The following is a 15,736-nucleotide window of genomic DNA, read 5'->3' on the forward strand; positions in this document are numbered from 1 at the left end:
TATTGGTTAGCTTTCACAGGCAGAACTTAAAATAAATTTTTTTCTTCTTTTTCAGGTGAACAGATTATAAATGTACTGAATGAAAAAATCTCTCTTAAAGTCACATACAATCCAAGGAAAAAAACCCAAATGTTTTTATATTTTGTTTGAATATAAAAAGCAAGAACTTTCCATAGAAGGTAAGATAATTTTCCTTTGTAATTCTTCTTTGTTGTAATTTATGCAAATATACTGAAGACATTCAGAATGGATGACTGCAAAATGCTTCGTTCGGAATGCGTATGAACGGGTTGTTGTCTTTTGGCTATTTTTTGATCCTTCTGGATCTGGTTTTAAGACACTTTGTTGTGGAAAAGTTACTTGGTCTAACCCAGAAGTACAGGGCCAGTCCTGCATATGTAATGGGGCACATTCTCTTTCTCACCTGTGGGGAACACGTGAGACAGGGCACAGACGCTGTCATGGTCGCCATCCAGAGCGTACATTCCGCATAGAGGATGAAAGTCAGGGAAGGGCTTGGCTTCCTGCAGTGTTAGATGCTCTCAGAAGGCTCACCCAGCGCAGTTACATGCTGCATGGATGACAGTAAATGTGATCTCTCATGAGCGCTTCAGTGCATTAAGAACTAACATGCTCAGGCACCTGGATGGCTCGTTGGGAGTCTTTTTTTTTTTTTTTTTTTTTAAGAATTTATTATTAGGGGACGCCTGGGTGGCTCAGTGGGTTAAGCTGCTGCCTTCGGCTCAGGTCATGATCTCAGGGTCCTGGGATCGAGCCCTGAGTCAGGCTCTCTGCTCAGCAGGGAGCCTGCTTCCTCCTCTCTCTCTGCCTGCTTGTGATCTCTCTGTCAAATAAATGAACAAAAAAATCTAAAAAAAAAAAAAATTATTATTAGAAAGTGAGAGCAGGAGCAGAGGGGTAGGGGCAAAGGGAGAGGGAGAAGCAGGCTCCCCACTGAGGAGGGCACCTGATGCAGGGCTCGATTCCAGGACCCTGAGATCATGACCTGAGCCAAAGGCAGACGTTTCACTGACAAAGCCACCCAGGTGCCCCTCATTCGGACTTCTGACCTCAGCACAGGTCTTAATTGCATGCTTATGGGGTTTGAGCCCACATTGGGCTCCATGCTGGGCACGGAGCCTACTTTAAAAAACAAAAACCTGGGGCACTGGGTGGCTCAGGTGGGTTAAGCCGGCCAAGCTCTTGATTTCAGCTTAGGTCATGATCTCAGGGTCCTTGGATTGAGCCCTGAGTCAGGCTCTACACTCAGCAGGGAGTCTGCTTCAGGATTCTTTCTCTCTGTCCCTTCCCCCATGCACGAGTGTGTACGCTCTCTCTCTCTCTCACATAAATAATAAATCTTTAAAAAAATAAAACACCAACCCCCCTCAAAGAAAACCCAACTAAGGTAACTCTCCAAAGGCCAAAAAAGAAAAAATTTAAGAAAAGAAACAGTGAGGAATTGTGATAGCACACCCTTGTTCCTTACTAAAGAAAATCATCTTTGGAGGAAGGCATACTGAGCGTTAGCCCTTGGAATTTCTGTAGAGTAAATTTAAGCAGACTTGAACTTCTAGTCAGAACGCATGGGGCACCTGGGTGGCTCCGTCGTTAAGCATCTGCCTTTGGCTCAGGTCATGATCCCAGGGTCCTGGGTTCAAGCCCCACATTGGCCTCCCCACTCAGCGGGGACTCTCTCCCACTCCCCCTACTTGTGTTCCCTCTCTTGTTGTCTCTCTGTGTCAAATAAAATAAAATCTTAAAAAAAAAAAAAAAAAGAATATACACACCCCTGAGAAGAAGAATTAGCATGATTAGATGCCCCAAGGCCTGCAGATACTGGATAATTGGATGTAGTATGTGTACTAATGTATGAGATGTTTGAAGTAATACAAAACAGGATACAAATTAGTAATGAAAAGCAAAGTAGCAAAATGATCCAAGTAGAACTTTCAGAGGTGGAAACAATGTTGAAATTAAAAACTCAGTATATATGGGTTAAACAGATTAAAATATGGCTGAAGATAGAGTTTGTGAATTGAAGTATGAGTCTGAAGAAATTACCAGCCTGCGGCACTGAGAGATGGGGGGGACTGGCAAACGAGGTAAAGAGAAATGGAGGATAAAATAAAATTGGGTCATAAATGTGTAGTTTCCAGGATGGAAAAATAGGGAACATGGAGGAGAGGCATTATTCGGAATATTAATAGCTTTGGCTTTTTGGAAACTAGTAAGAAACATAAATCCACAAATTTAGGAAGCACGCTATGTCCCAAGTGGTATAAAAAAAGAAACCTATGTCCATACTTTGAAATCGTCTAGCAACAGAGAGAAGAACTTGTAAGTCACAGGTAAAAGGTAGATTACCTACAACAGATGTCACATTAGTGTGAATAGAGAGTGTAATCATTCCTCAAAGTGATAAGAAAATATAAATTTCAGTATAGAATTGTGTGTCAGGTTTATTTGGCAAAAAACTGCAGCAGTGTGATGAGTAAATGTTTTCGATAAAGGTTGAGCTAGGTTATTTGGACTGTCTTCTAACCTCCCACCCTCTACCTTACGGAAAACAACTAAAAGTGTTGGATTCAAAAACAAAGAAACCAAAGAACTGACAATATAACAATGAAATTCTAGACTGAAACCAGAAGTAAGAACCAGGAAGTAAGAGCCCAGAGGAGTAAATACCTCGGGATCTGCATTTGCCCTGAGAGCATTTGCTGATTGGGACAAAGTGGGACTTTGATTTTAGAGGTCTTGTAGGGGAGGAAGAGGGGTCAGTTAAGATCCACCGTCCTCTCAAGGTGCAGAGCCCAAGGGAGATTCTCTGCTTGTGAAAGGGGGCCAGAAAGGCTCCATCCTTAGGGCAGGAAGAAGGAGCAGCTCCTCTGTGTCACTCCGTCCTTGCCCCCTGGTTGTCTTTTTACTCTTAAATACTGCGGGAGAGAAGGCGGGGCAGTACCTGCGGCTGTGGGTTGGCTTTTGCGAGGATTTCTAACCTTGGTTCACAGTACCTGGTGCTTCAGGGAGATCAAGCACAAATTTAAAGTTTTCTGGTTTGGTGAATGCCTTTAGGCATCCTTCAGGGGCAAACTTAAAAGCTCTCTGGAGGAAGTTACCTTTATCCTAAAACACCAAAAAAGCCCCTACAGGTACTTTTATGGATGTTGATTTGTACACAGACAAAACTGACCAGGCACACAAGGAAATAAGACACCAGAGTGAAAACCAGTAGAAACAGACCCTCTAAGACTTCAGATTTTGGAATTATTAGAAATAAATTATAACACAATCATGCTGTTTATTTTTTAAAAATTTTTAAAAGATTTATTTATTTGACAGAAATCATAAGTAGGTAGAGAGGCAGGTGTTGGGGGTGGCGGGAGCAGGCTCCCCGCTGAGCAGAGAGTCCGACGTGGGGCTCGATCCCAGGACCCTGAGATCATGACCTGAGCCGAAGGCAGAGGCTTTAACCCACTGAGCCACCCAGGCGCCCCTAAAGATTCTATTTATTTGTCAGAGAGAGTGCAAGCACACAGGCAGGGGGAGTGCAAGGGGGTGGGGAGCAGGCTCCCTGCTGAGCAGCTTTATCCCAGAACCCCTAGATTGTGACCTGAACCAAAGGCAGACCCTCAACTAAGCCTCCCAGGCACCCCTTTTACAGTTATTTTAATTTATTTTTGTGGTTATTTTTTCTTTTCACTTCTAATTTTCAACATTTATTTATCTTTTTATCCCACCGCAGTCCTTTTTTGGGATCTTTCCTCCAGTGCGCCGTGCCCATATAGGCATGGTCTGTTGTCGGTTGGTAACGCAGAAGTCTGCTCTCTGGACTCACGTTGCCGTTTTTTTCATGTCAGCTCGAATTCTGGTGGTATATTGGTAAATGTTTAATAACTGACTCTCTGGGAGAGTAAAAAACATGGTGGTTTGAAGGATTTGTTGATCTCCATGGTGCACATACTGTCATCATGTCTGGCTTAAGTGACCAGTGTGATGCCGCTGAAGATGGGGTTGGGAGAGGTGTGCCACTCTGGCCACCACTGAGCCCATGCTCTGTGGCAGGGCGGGTGACCTCATCTGTTTCCTTCCCTTTGCCGTCAGGATCCATGAGGACACAGTGTGCCAGCCATGGTTCTGGGCTTACCTGTGACAGCTGCTCTGTGGGATGCTCACTGTCCCTGGTTTGCTGCGGTGGAAACCAAGGCGCGAGAGGTGTTGTAAGTGGCCCCAGGTCACATGGCAAAGCCAGGGCTTTGATCGTAAACTACACCAGCAAACCCTCAGCTGATTTGCAGCTGGGCAGGTATCAGGGTGCGTTCCCAATTCTGGTTTTCTCTTAGCAACAGTCTCTGCCACAGAACGTTCTTTTTTGAAGGGCTCCACTTACAGAACGGTGTGCTGTTGTGGCGGCATTTCTCTTCAGAGTCTGTCTTCCATGTGATAGTCCTGCTCAGTAGACAGTTCCTCTCATCTGACTGTTGGATAAGCCTCTGGACCATGTTGGTGACAGCCTGCTGGGCGCTGCAGACAGACGGGGTGTTGCGGGCTGTGGGGACCCCTTGTGCTGTGCGGGTGCTCCGGTGTGCCAGAGGCGTCTCAAGCCGGTTCATGAGCCCCTTACTATTCCTAAGGGTGCTGTCGGCGGTGGGCCTTTGGGTCAAGTGTTAGCCTTCTCTGTAGGCGAGGCCCCGCTGATGTGACGCTAGCGTCTCTGTGCTGGGTAGTGCACATTGCTGGGATACAAGAGATGTTTGGAAGCCAGATATGTGCTGTTACCTGGATGAGAGTTTCAGAGTCCGTCTACACCAGGTGCTTTGACAGTGGCACTAGCTGCGGCAAACCCTTCAAAGGATGCCACTGTTGTGATCATTTAAATATTTCTTTTTTTTTTTTTTTTTAATGTTTTTACTTACTTATTTGTCAGAGAGAGAAAGAGCACAAGCAAGGGGAGCAGCGGCAGAGGGAGAAGCAGACTCCCCGATGAGCAGGGATCCTGATGTGGTGTTCGATCCCAGGATCCTGGGATCATGACCTGAGCTGAGGGCAGCTGCCCAACCATCTGAGCTACCCAGTTGTCTGCTTTTAAATATTTCTTAAAAATGTGTGGATAGCGGACACCTGGGTGGCTCAGTTGGTTGAGTGACTGCCTTTGGGTCAGGTCATGATCCCAGGGTCTTGGGATTGAGTCCCACATCGGCTCCCCCTGCTCTGTGGGGAGCCTGATTTTCCCTCTCGCTGTGCCTGCCACTCACCTTGATTGTGCTCTCTATGAGCACAATTTATTTATTTCTGTGAAATAAATAAATAAAATCTTCAAAAAATTCTAATGTGTGGATAGTGACAGGGATATAAATATCGTTGCAGAGATTTTTAAATTTAAGGTCATAGCAAAATGTACTGATATGAGTCGGTGAGGCATAGAGTCTAAATTAATGTTCTTATTTCAAGTGTTAGTGGAAATGTAAGTAGATGTTTTCTAGCATTAGTCTTTAATATTGGTGGCATGAGCAAAATAAGTGTAGTGAGGTGAGTTTTTCTTAAAACTATTATTTTTTCAGAGTGAAATGTTATCCTTAATCCAGGGACTGTGGATTTCCTTTTTTTTTTTTTTTTTTATAAAGAGTCATTGTTTCCTGAAATTAAGGTAATTATGGATGATATAGTTAATCCTTTCCTCCTTTGTATCTTCTCTCTCCCCTCCCTCCTCCTTGTTTGGCCAAGTTGAAAAGTTGGCAACCCTCTGTTGGTTTTCTATATTAAAAGAAGAAAATCTGCTGGCCCAGAAAAGCCCTGTGTCTTCTAAGTGTTGAACTGGACCAGCTTTTACAGACAGGTCTCTTGGGCTTGGTTTATGAGTAGATGGTACACTTGATTCTGTAAATGGGGTGGGCTCTCAGAAGCCCTTGAATGTCTTACTCTTCTAAACTTTCTGTTTTATAATTTTGGGGTAAATAAGTGAGCATTAAACTAGTCTGTTGTTTCAAATTATAAATTATGAGTAAGTGGATAGTAGGATTTGGGTTTAGTTTTTTTTGTTGTTGTTGTTTTGTTTTTTTTTTTAAAGATTTTATTTATTTGTCAGAGAGAGAGGAGAGCGAGCGAGCACAGGCAGACAGAATGGCAGGCAGAGGGAGAAGCAGGCTCCCCACCAAACAAGGAGCCCGATGTGGGACTCGATCCCAGGACGCTGGGATCATGACCTGAGCCGAAGGCAGCTGCTTAACCAACTGAGCCACCCAGGCGTCCCTGGGTTTAGTTTTGGTTCTATTTGTTGAACATGATTTGTTCTGTATGGAGTGTATGATGGAACAGCTACAACGTGGAGCTTGGTGGGCTGGCACACGCAACCCCAGCCTCACGCAGGGAAACACCAGTAGTGCCTCTGATCAGTGCTTGAGTGTGCCCTGGGCACCTCAGTGCATCTGTGAGTGGTGCTGCTAGCGAGACACTGCCTGTGTCTCTTGTATGGAAAAAACAAACCGGGGCGCCTGGGTGGCTCAGTGGGTTGGGCCTCTGCCTTCGGCTCAGGTCATGATCTCAGGGTCCTGGGATCGAGCCCCACATCGGGCTCTCTGCTCAGCGGGGAACCTGCTTCCCCTCCTCTCTCTCTGCCTGCCTCTCTGCCTACTTGTGATCTCTGTCTGTCAAATAAATACACAGGAAAAATCTTTAAAGCTAAACAAAACAAAACAAAAACCAACTTCTCATGAAGGGGACCTCCGGGACACCAGGACAAACTTAATGGCAAAGTTAACAATACTGGATGGATATTTCCCTAGGCTGGGCAGTGAAATGGGTGATGTCTGGGGTACTTCCAAGTGGTCTGGGTAGGAGACAGTCCAGGGAAGAGAATGGGCTTGAACTGATCTGTGTTGAGGCTGGGGAAAGGGCGTGGGAGGGCTCATATACACTTCTCGCTGCAGTTGGGCATGTGTGAGATTTCCCAAAATAAGTTAAAAAAAAAAAAAAAAGAAAACATGAAAAGCAAAAATAAGCATAAATCCCAGCCACCTAGGAACAGTGATGAGGTAGAAATTTGACCTAGTCCCCCTGCCTAGGCAAACACAGATATGCGTTTTTGTCTCTATAGATTGTCTGTTCCTTTTTTTTAAGATTTTTTTTATTCATTAGAGAGAGAATGAGAGAGAGAGCGCGCATGAGAGGGGAGAGGTCAGAGGGAGAAACAGACTCCCTGCCAAGCAGGGAGCCTGATGCGGGACTCGATCCCGGGACTCCAGGACCACGACCTGAGCCAAAAGCAGGTGCTTAACCAACTGAGCCACCCAGGCGCCCCAGATTGGCCTGTTCTTAACCTTTAATAGAGATGGCCTCATAGACTGTGTGGTCTTCTGTGACTGACTTCTTCACCTAGCATGTTTTCCAGATTCATCCATCTTTTAGTACTTCATTCCTTTTAGGTGCTGAGTAATATTCCATTATGTGGATGTACTGTGTTTTCAAGAATCCGTTCTTCCCTTAATTGGAAGTTTGGGCTGCTTCCACTTCCGGTTACTGTGAATCATGCATGGTTAACATTGGTGCGCAGGGTTCTGTGTGGGTGCGTGTTTTCATCTCTCCCGGGTACATGCCTCGGAGTGGAATTGCTGAGTCATGTGGGGACTCTGTGCTTCAGCATTTGGGGAATTACAGATTACTTTTCATTTTGCATTCCCACCAGCAATTGTATGAGGGCTCCAATTTCTTCACACCCTCATCAACACTTGTTACAATCAGTCTTTTTGATGTTAGCCATCCCCGTGGGTGTGAGGCTGTATCTCATGTTAGTTTTGGGTGATGATGGCCAATGACGTTGTGGATCTTTTCATGTACTGTTGGCCGTTTGGGTATTTTCTTTGGAGAAATGTCTCTTTCTTTGCTAACGTCAGATCCTTAGCTCATTTTAAATTTGTCTTTTTATTACTGAGTTGTAAGAATTCCTTTGTATATTCCAGATATAAGTCCTTTATCACATGTATGATTTGGCAATATTTTCTTTTGTAATAATTTTCTCCCCTTGGGTGAATTGTCTTTACACTTCCTTGGTGGTGGTGTTTGAAGCACAGAAGCTTATTTTGCATGGAGTTTAATTTATCTGTGTGTGTTTTTTTTAAGATTGTGTATTTGAGAGAGAGCACATGAGCAAGCCAGTCAGGAGAGGGGCTGACCAGGGAGAAGCAGACACCCCACGGAGCACCCTGGGGATCACGACCTGAGTCAAAGACAGATGCTTAACTGACGAGCCCACCCATAAAACCCCGTATCTGTGTTTTCTTTTGTTGTCTCTCATGTCCTATCTAAGAAACTGTCCCCACATCCAAGGTTGTGATTTGCCTCTGTTTTCTTCTAAGACTTTATTATTTAAACTCTTAAATTTAGGTCTTTGATTCGTTTTGAGTAGATCTTGGTATATAATGTATAGGTAAGGGTCCACATTTATTACTTTGTATGCAAATATCTAGTTTGTATAATGAAAAGACCAGTCTTACCCCCATTGAATGGCGTTGGTGCCCTTGTCAAACATTAGTTGATTGTAAATGTGAGGGCTGATTTCTGGACTGTGTTCTGCTCTGTGGGTCTACGTGTCTGTCCTTGTGCCTGCACCACACTGCTCTGATTACTGTAGATTTGTGGTCGGTTCTGAAATCGGGGGAGTGTGAGTCCTCCAACTTTGTTTCTTTTCAAGATCTTTTGTCTCTTCTGGATCTCTTGCATTTCGTGTGAAATTTAGGATCAGCTTATTTGACATACAGGATTTTAAAAAAACTGTCTCTTAGCTATTAATTTCTATACTTCATTGTGTTTGGAGAACACAGTCTGTGAGATGGTAGTCTTTGGAGTATATTAAGCTTTCCTCTGTTGATTTAACATGTGGTTCATATTTGTAAATGTCTCATCGTGTGCTTAAAAAGAATTTGTATTGTCTGTTCTTTGGGTGTGGAATTTTTTAATCTGTTTAATAGCTTGGCCTTATTAATAGTATTCACATTTTTAACATTTCAACTCTAAGAAATAGTAGAGATATCTTCTACACTTCCTCTAGTTTTTTTTTTTTTTTAAGATTTTATTTATTTATTTGACAGAGATCACAAGCAGGCAGAAAGGCAGGCAGAGAGCGGAGGGGAAGCAGGCTTCCTGCCGAGCAGAGAGCCTGATGCGGGGCTCCATCCCAGGTCGGGAGACAGAGGCCTAACCCACTGAGCCACCCAGGTGCCCCTTCACTTCCTCTAGTTTTCTCCAGTGGTAACAATTTGCAGAATTATAGTAGTATATTACAACCAAGCATTGACACTGAAATAGTCCACTGATCTTGTTCACACGTCCTCAGTTTTATTTGTGTGTGTAATTCTGTACAGTTTGTCGTCCGTGTAAATTTTGTCCATGGCTGATTCCACAGCTGCAAGGGTTCTCATGTTCCCTTGTATCAAAACCACACTCACTTCCCTCTTGCCCACTTCTCCCCCCTAGGCGGCATCCCCATCCTTAAGCACTGGCAGCCGCTAATATGTCCCTCCATTTCTAAAATTTTGTCAGTTCGAAATGTTAGATGTAGGTGGAATCATAGAGTAAGTAGCCTTTTGTGATCAGTTTTTTCCCCTAGAGACGCCTCCGAGTTGGTGTGTGTATCAGCTGCCCTTTCCTTCTGTTGCTGAATGGCATCCCCGACGTGGGGGGGGCGCGGTGTGGTTAAGGGTTCCTGCAGGGCTCTCTGGACTGTTGGGACCCTTACAGACACAGCTGCTGGGAGCATTAATGCGCAGAGTTTTGTTTGAACTCAGGGTGTTATTTCTGTAGGGTAACTGCCCAAGGCCAAACCGTTTTTCATTTAGGGACTTCTGTCAGGTGCCGCCCTGAAGTTATGGAGGTTGAAGAAGAGCACGTGTGCGTGCGTTTGTGGTGGCGACAGACACGCAGTTCCGTGTCCCTTTTACCTGTTTGTCGCCTTGCGTCTCTGTCCGAAGTTTCAGTTTGTCAGAAGGAATTAGTTTTCTTTTGGTTAACGTTCACCTCATGCATATTTTCCAGTCTTTTATTTATTCCTTTTTTTTTTTTTTAAGATTTTTTTTTTAAAGATTTTATTTATTTGACAGATCACAAGTAGAGAGAGAGAGAGAGAGAGAGAGAGAGAGAGAGAGGAGGAAGCAGTCTCCCTGCCTAGCAGAGAGCCCGATGTGGGACTCGATCCCAGGACCCTGAGATCATGACCTGGGCCGAAGGCAGAGGCTTAACCCACTGAGCCACCCAGGCAGCCCTATTCCTTTTTTTTTTTTTTAAGATCTATTTATTTATCAGAGAGAGACAGAGATCACAAGCAGGCAGAGAGGCAGGCAGAGAGAGAGAGGAGGAAGCAGGCCCCCTGCTGAGCAGAGAGCCCGATGTGGGGCTCGATCCCAGGACCCTGAGATCACGACCCGAGCCGATGGCAGAGGCTTTAACCCACTGAGCCACCCAGGCGCCCCCATTTATTTATCTTTTAAAAAAATATTTGATTTATTTATTAGAGAGTGAGGGGCAGAGGGAGAGGGAGAAGCAGACTCGCCACTGAGCAGGGAGCCTGACACATGTCTCAGTCCTGGGACCCCAGATCATGACCTGAGCTGAAACCAAGAGTTGGAGGTGTGTCCTTTGGGAGGCCACCCAAGTGCCCCCAAAGGACACACTTTAAAAAATAAAGAAAGGTGGGCACGTCTGGGTGGCTCAGTTGGTTAAGCCTCTGACTCTTGGTTTTAGCTCAGGTCATGATCTCAAGGTCCTGAGATCAAGCCCCGTGTTGGGCTCCCCACTCAGTGTGGAGTTCTACTTAGTTTCTCTCTCCCTCTCCCCCTGCACCCTCCCCACCCCTGTGTGCTCTCTCTCTCTGTCTTTCTCTGAAATAAATAAATCTTTAAAAAGTAAAATGTTTCCTTTATAGGGAAAAAATTTTTGGATATATATTTTTTTAAATCCAATACAAGAAACTCTTTTCATTAACTAGTTTATCTTACATACAGCTATTGAAATTAATATTATGTTCCAATTTCTACTGTTTTATGACGCATTTTCCATTTACTAATGGTTTTCTTTATTTTTGTTCATTTCTCTTTTCCAATGAATAGCTGTTTTTTTTTTTTTAAGATTTTATTCATTTATTTGGCAGACAGAGATCACAAGCAGGCAGAGAGGCAGGCAGAGAAAGAGGAGGAAGCAGGCTCCCCGCCGAGCAGAGAGCCCGACTTGGGATTCGATCCCAAGACCCTGGGATCACAACCTGAGCCGAAGGCAGAGGCTTTAACCCACTGAGCCATCCAGGCGCCCCAGGATAGTTGTTTTTGTTCTAGTTTTACTGCTGGTTAAAAGTTACATATTCTGGGGCTACTGGGTGGCTCATTTGGTTGAGCACCTGCTTTCAGCTCAGGTCATGATCCCGGGGTCTGGGATCGAGCCCCGCAACGGTCTCTCTGCTCAGTGGGGAGCCTGCTTCTCCCTTTCCCTGCCGTTCTGCCTACTTGTGCGTGCTCTCTCACTCTCTCTCTGTCAAATAGATAAATAAATGAATGAATAAAATCTTAAGAAAGTTACATATTCTGCTTATGTTTTTATGGTGACCTCCCCGAAGTTAAGACCCTTTGTCATGGGTATTTCTCCTTTTGACTTTTTAAGCTTAATGATATCTCTGCTTTCCTTCAAATAGGAGAACTATATTTTCATGCCCTCCCTTCTCCTTTTGTCGTATCAACAGGCAAAGAGGTGTCTACCAGGTATAATCCTAGAAAGTTCAATAGCTATGCTGAAACGATAGCCATTCATGTGTTTGGTTGATAGTGAAAGAAGGATAAAATGCCTGATGACACTCCATGGAATTCTAAGCTTGACTCTGTTTTATTAAAAATTTTGAGAGCTGCCTGGGTGGCTCAGTCAGTTAAGCATCCAATTCGTAATCTCAGCTCAGGTCTTGAAGTCAGGGTCTTGAATTCAAGCCCTGCATTGGGCTGCATGCTGGGTGTGGAGCCCACTTAAAACTTTTTTTTTTTTTTTTTGATTAGTGATTTTAAGATCTATTAGAGTGCCTTATTGTGTTAACAGATAACTTAAAGGTTCTTAATAGCAATAATGTTGAATGCAGAAGAGGGATATGGAACGGGAGTCGTGAGGTGGGGGTGTGGGGCTGTCCAGGAGGTTAGTAAGGTGTGTGAAGACTGCAGAGGTGGTCTGCAAACAGTGGCTGAAGGGAGAAAAGTGGGTCAGGCTGTTTTTTTGTTTTGTTGTTGTTACTGAACTTGTACAGACTTAAAATTACAGATTATTTTACAGCAGGCCTCTCTGATTTATGAATTCTTTCTGAATCTTGCTCTTGACTTTGGAGCCATTTTTATCAGCAACTTTTTAGCCTTAATTATTTGTTTTGCTGATTTCTTTACCTCTCTCTGTTGTTTATCATATTTAAAAATGTTACTGAGGGGGCGACTGGGTGGCTTTAGTCAGTTAAGTGTCCAAGTCTTGGTTTTGGCTCGGGCCGCGATCTTGGGGTCCTGGAATGGAGCCCACATTGGGCTCTGTGCCGAGTGTGCAGCCTGCTTAGGATTTTCTCTCTCCCTGTCCCTCTGCCTCTCCTGCTCATGCCCCCCCCCCTCAAATAAACAAATAAATCTTTTGTAAAGAAGTTAGTGAGATATACGTGAGTAAATCCATTTTATGTCTATGATTCTGTGAAGTTTGACAGATTTATCACCATCGCCGTTTGCGTTGCACCAGAACTTCATTTCATTTGGGGTCACTCCCTCCTGCAGCCCTTGGCCGTAGCCTCCCCGGTCTCTTTGTCACCATAGGCTCATTTGCCTTGTGCAGAAGCTCAGACTGACCGTCATTTAGCTGCGCACCCCGCGTCCACATCTTCGCCGGCCGCGCCGATGAGGTGCATCTGTGTTGTTGCGCTCGTTCCTCTTTGTGGGGGAGCACTCTGTGGTGTCAGTGCACCATAATTTGTGTTTCTGCTTGTTCTCTTTTCATGTATTTATTTATTTTTGGGGGAGAGAGGTTGCATGAGGTTGGGGGGGTGGACAGAGAGGGAGAGAGGAGGGTCCCAAGCAGGCTCCACACCCAGCATGGTGTCTGACATGCAGGTCTGTCTCATGACCCCGGGATCATGACCTGAGCTGAAATCAGGGGTTGGACATTTAGTCGACTGAGCCACCCAGGTGCCCTTCTATATTTCACTTTTAAAGTAATCTGGGGGCACCTGGGTGGCTCAGTGGGTTAAGCCTCTGCCTTCAGCCCAGGTCATGATCCCCGGGTCCTGGGATCGAGCCCCGCATCGGGCTCTCTGTCTGCCTGCCTCCACCTCTCTCTCTGCCTGGCTCTCTGCCTACTTGGGATCTCTGTCTGTCAAATAAATAAAATCTTAAAAAAAAAAAAAAAGTAATCTCTGCACCCATTGTGGGGCTCAAACTCAAAACTGCAGTGTCAGGAGTCGCACGCTCTACTGACTGAGCCAGCTAGGCGTCCCTTCGTTCGCCTTTTGACGGACGTTGGAGCCCTTTCCGGTGTTAGCTGTTGTGAGTGAGGTGGCTCTGAACATTCATTTATGAGAAGTCTTTGGACATAGGGTTTCTGTTTTCCTGGGGAGTGCCTGGGTTTGGGACTGCTGGATCACATGCAGGTGTGAGCTTAACTTCATAAGACACTGGCAGACTGTTTTCCAAAGTAGCTGTGCTGCTTTCTGGTCCTGTAGGCAGTCTGTGGGAATTTTAGTTCAGTACCTTCATCAGCGCACAGCAGTGGTAGCTTTTTAATTTTAGCCGTTCTAGTGGTGTGTAGTAGTACTTCATTGTGGTTCTGAGTTGCATTTCCTTGATAAGCGTGTTTATCATCTTTTCATATGCTTATTGGGTATTCTTGTATATTTGATAAAGTGTCTATACAAATATTTTGCCCCCCCACTTTTTTTTTAAGATTTTATTTATTTATTTGACAGAGAGAGATCACAAGTAGACGGAGAGGAAGGCAGAGAGAGAGAGAGAGAGGGAAGCAGGCTTCCTGCTGAGCAGAGAGCCCGATGCGGGACTCGATCCCAGGACCCTGAGATCATGACCTGAGCCGAAGGCAGCGGCTTAACACACTGAGCCACCCAGGCGCCCCTTGCCCCCCTTTTTTTGTCCATTTCTTAAATTGGATACTTTATCTTACTATGTTATAAAAGCTCTTTTTTTTTTTTTTTAAGGATTTATGTATTTATTTGTCAGAGCACATATGGGTATAAACGGGGAGCAGCAGGCAGAGGGAGAAGCAGGCTCCCCACTAAGCAAGGAGCCTGATGCGGGACTCAATCCTAGGACCCTGGGATCATGACCTGAGCTGAAAGCAGAGTTTAACACACTCTGTGAGCTTAACCCACTATGCCATGCAGTTGTCCCTGAAAGTTCTTTCTATGTTTTGGATATGACTGTTCTGTCAGATATAGATAGCAAATATTTCTCCCACTCTGACTTACCGGTTTATTTTCTTAATGGTATCATTCAAAGAGCAGGAGTTTTAAGTTGATGAAGTGTTGTTTATTAGGTTTTTTCTTTTAACAGTTTTTCTTTTAAGTAGGTTCCACATCCAGTAAGGAGCCCAACACAGGGCTTGAACTCATGACCCTGAGATCAAGACCTGCGCTGAGATCAAGAGTTGAATGCTGGGCGCCTGGGTGGCTCAGTGGGTTGGGCCGCTGCCTTCGGCTCAGGTCACGATCTCAGGGTCCTGGGATCGAGCCCCACATCGGGCTCTCTGCTCAGCAGGGGGCCTGCTTCCCCCTCTCTCTCCTTCTGCCTGCCTCTCTGCCTGCTTGTGATCTCTCTCTGTCAAATAAATAAATAAAATCTTAAAAAAAAAAAAAAGTTGAATGCTTAACTGATGGAGCCACCCAGCCCCCAATTAATGTTTTTTTTTTTTTTTTAAAGATTTTATTTATTTATTTGACAGACAGAGATCACAAGTAGGCAGAGAGGCAGGCAGAGAGAGAGGAGGAAGCAGGCTCCCCGCAGAGCGGAGAGCCCGATGCGGTACTCGATCCCAGGACCCTGGGATCGTGACCTGAGCCGAAGGCAGAGGCTTTAACCCACTGAGCCAGCCAGGCGCCCCCAATTTATGTTTTCTTATATGTGCTCTGTCCCAAGTCTATAAAGATTTTTTTCCACAGGTTTTCATCTAGAAATTTTAGTTTTAGTTTTTATGGCTAAGGCTGTGTTTGTGTGTGGTGTGAGGTAAGGATTGAGTTTCATTTTATTTATAGATGTGCAGTTTCCAGTACCACGTGTTGGAAAGGATCGTACTTTCCTCACTGAGTTGCTCTGGCACATTTACTGAAAGTCAGTTGGCCACACCCTTGTCGATCTATTTCTGTGCTTTCTGTTTTGTTCTTTTGAGACACCAGAGCCATCCTGATTAATGTCACATCGTCGTGAGTCTCGACATCGGGCGGCACTGGCACTCTGGCTTTGTTCTTCCTTTTTAAAATCGCTTTGCCTATTCGAGGTTTTGTTTTTTTTATTTTCTTAAATTTCCATGTACATTTTAGAAATCTGCTAGGATTCGGAGCACTGGGTGGCTCAGTTGGTTAAGTGTCTGCATTTGGCTCCGGCCATGATCCTGGGGTCCCGGGATTGAGTCTGGCGGGGAGCCTGCCCCTCCCTCTGCCTGCTCTGCGTGCAGCTTCCCTGCTCGGGGTTGCTTTCTGGCAAATAAAATCTTAAAAAATAAATAAATAAAGACACAAATA

At 44.8% G+C, this 15,736-nt stretch overlaps 1 protein-coding gene across 13 annotated transcripts in view; it reads left to right on the forward strand.

Moving 5' to 3' along the window:
- PPP6R2 (protein phosphatase 6 regulatory subunit 2) overlaps positions 1-15,736 on the forward strand; it is an 86,318-nt gene that overhangs the window by 25,549 nt on the left and 45,033 nt on the right. For 11 of the 13 annotated variants that reach the window (XM_047743420.1, XM_047743409.1, XM_047743410.1 and 8 more), the window contains one exon: positions 56-179. The exons of 1 other annotated variant lie outside the window; for it this stretch is intronic. The gene's annotated coding sequence lies outside the window, so the exon portion shown is untranslated. Of the gene's footprint in view, positions 1-55; positions 180-5,724; positions 5,809-15,736 lie in introns of those variants that run through there. One more of the 13 variants, XM_047743411.1, reaches the window with a different exon arrangement.

This window comes from Lutra lutra, chromosome 8, assembly GCF_902655055.1.
Source record: "Lutra lutra chromosome 8, mLutLut1.2, whole genome shotgun sequence".
NCBI classification, from domain to species: domain Eukaryota; kingdom Metazoa; phylum Chordata; class Mammalia; order Carnivora; family Mustelidae; genus Lutra; species Lutra lutra.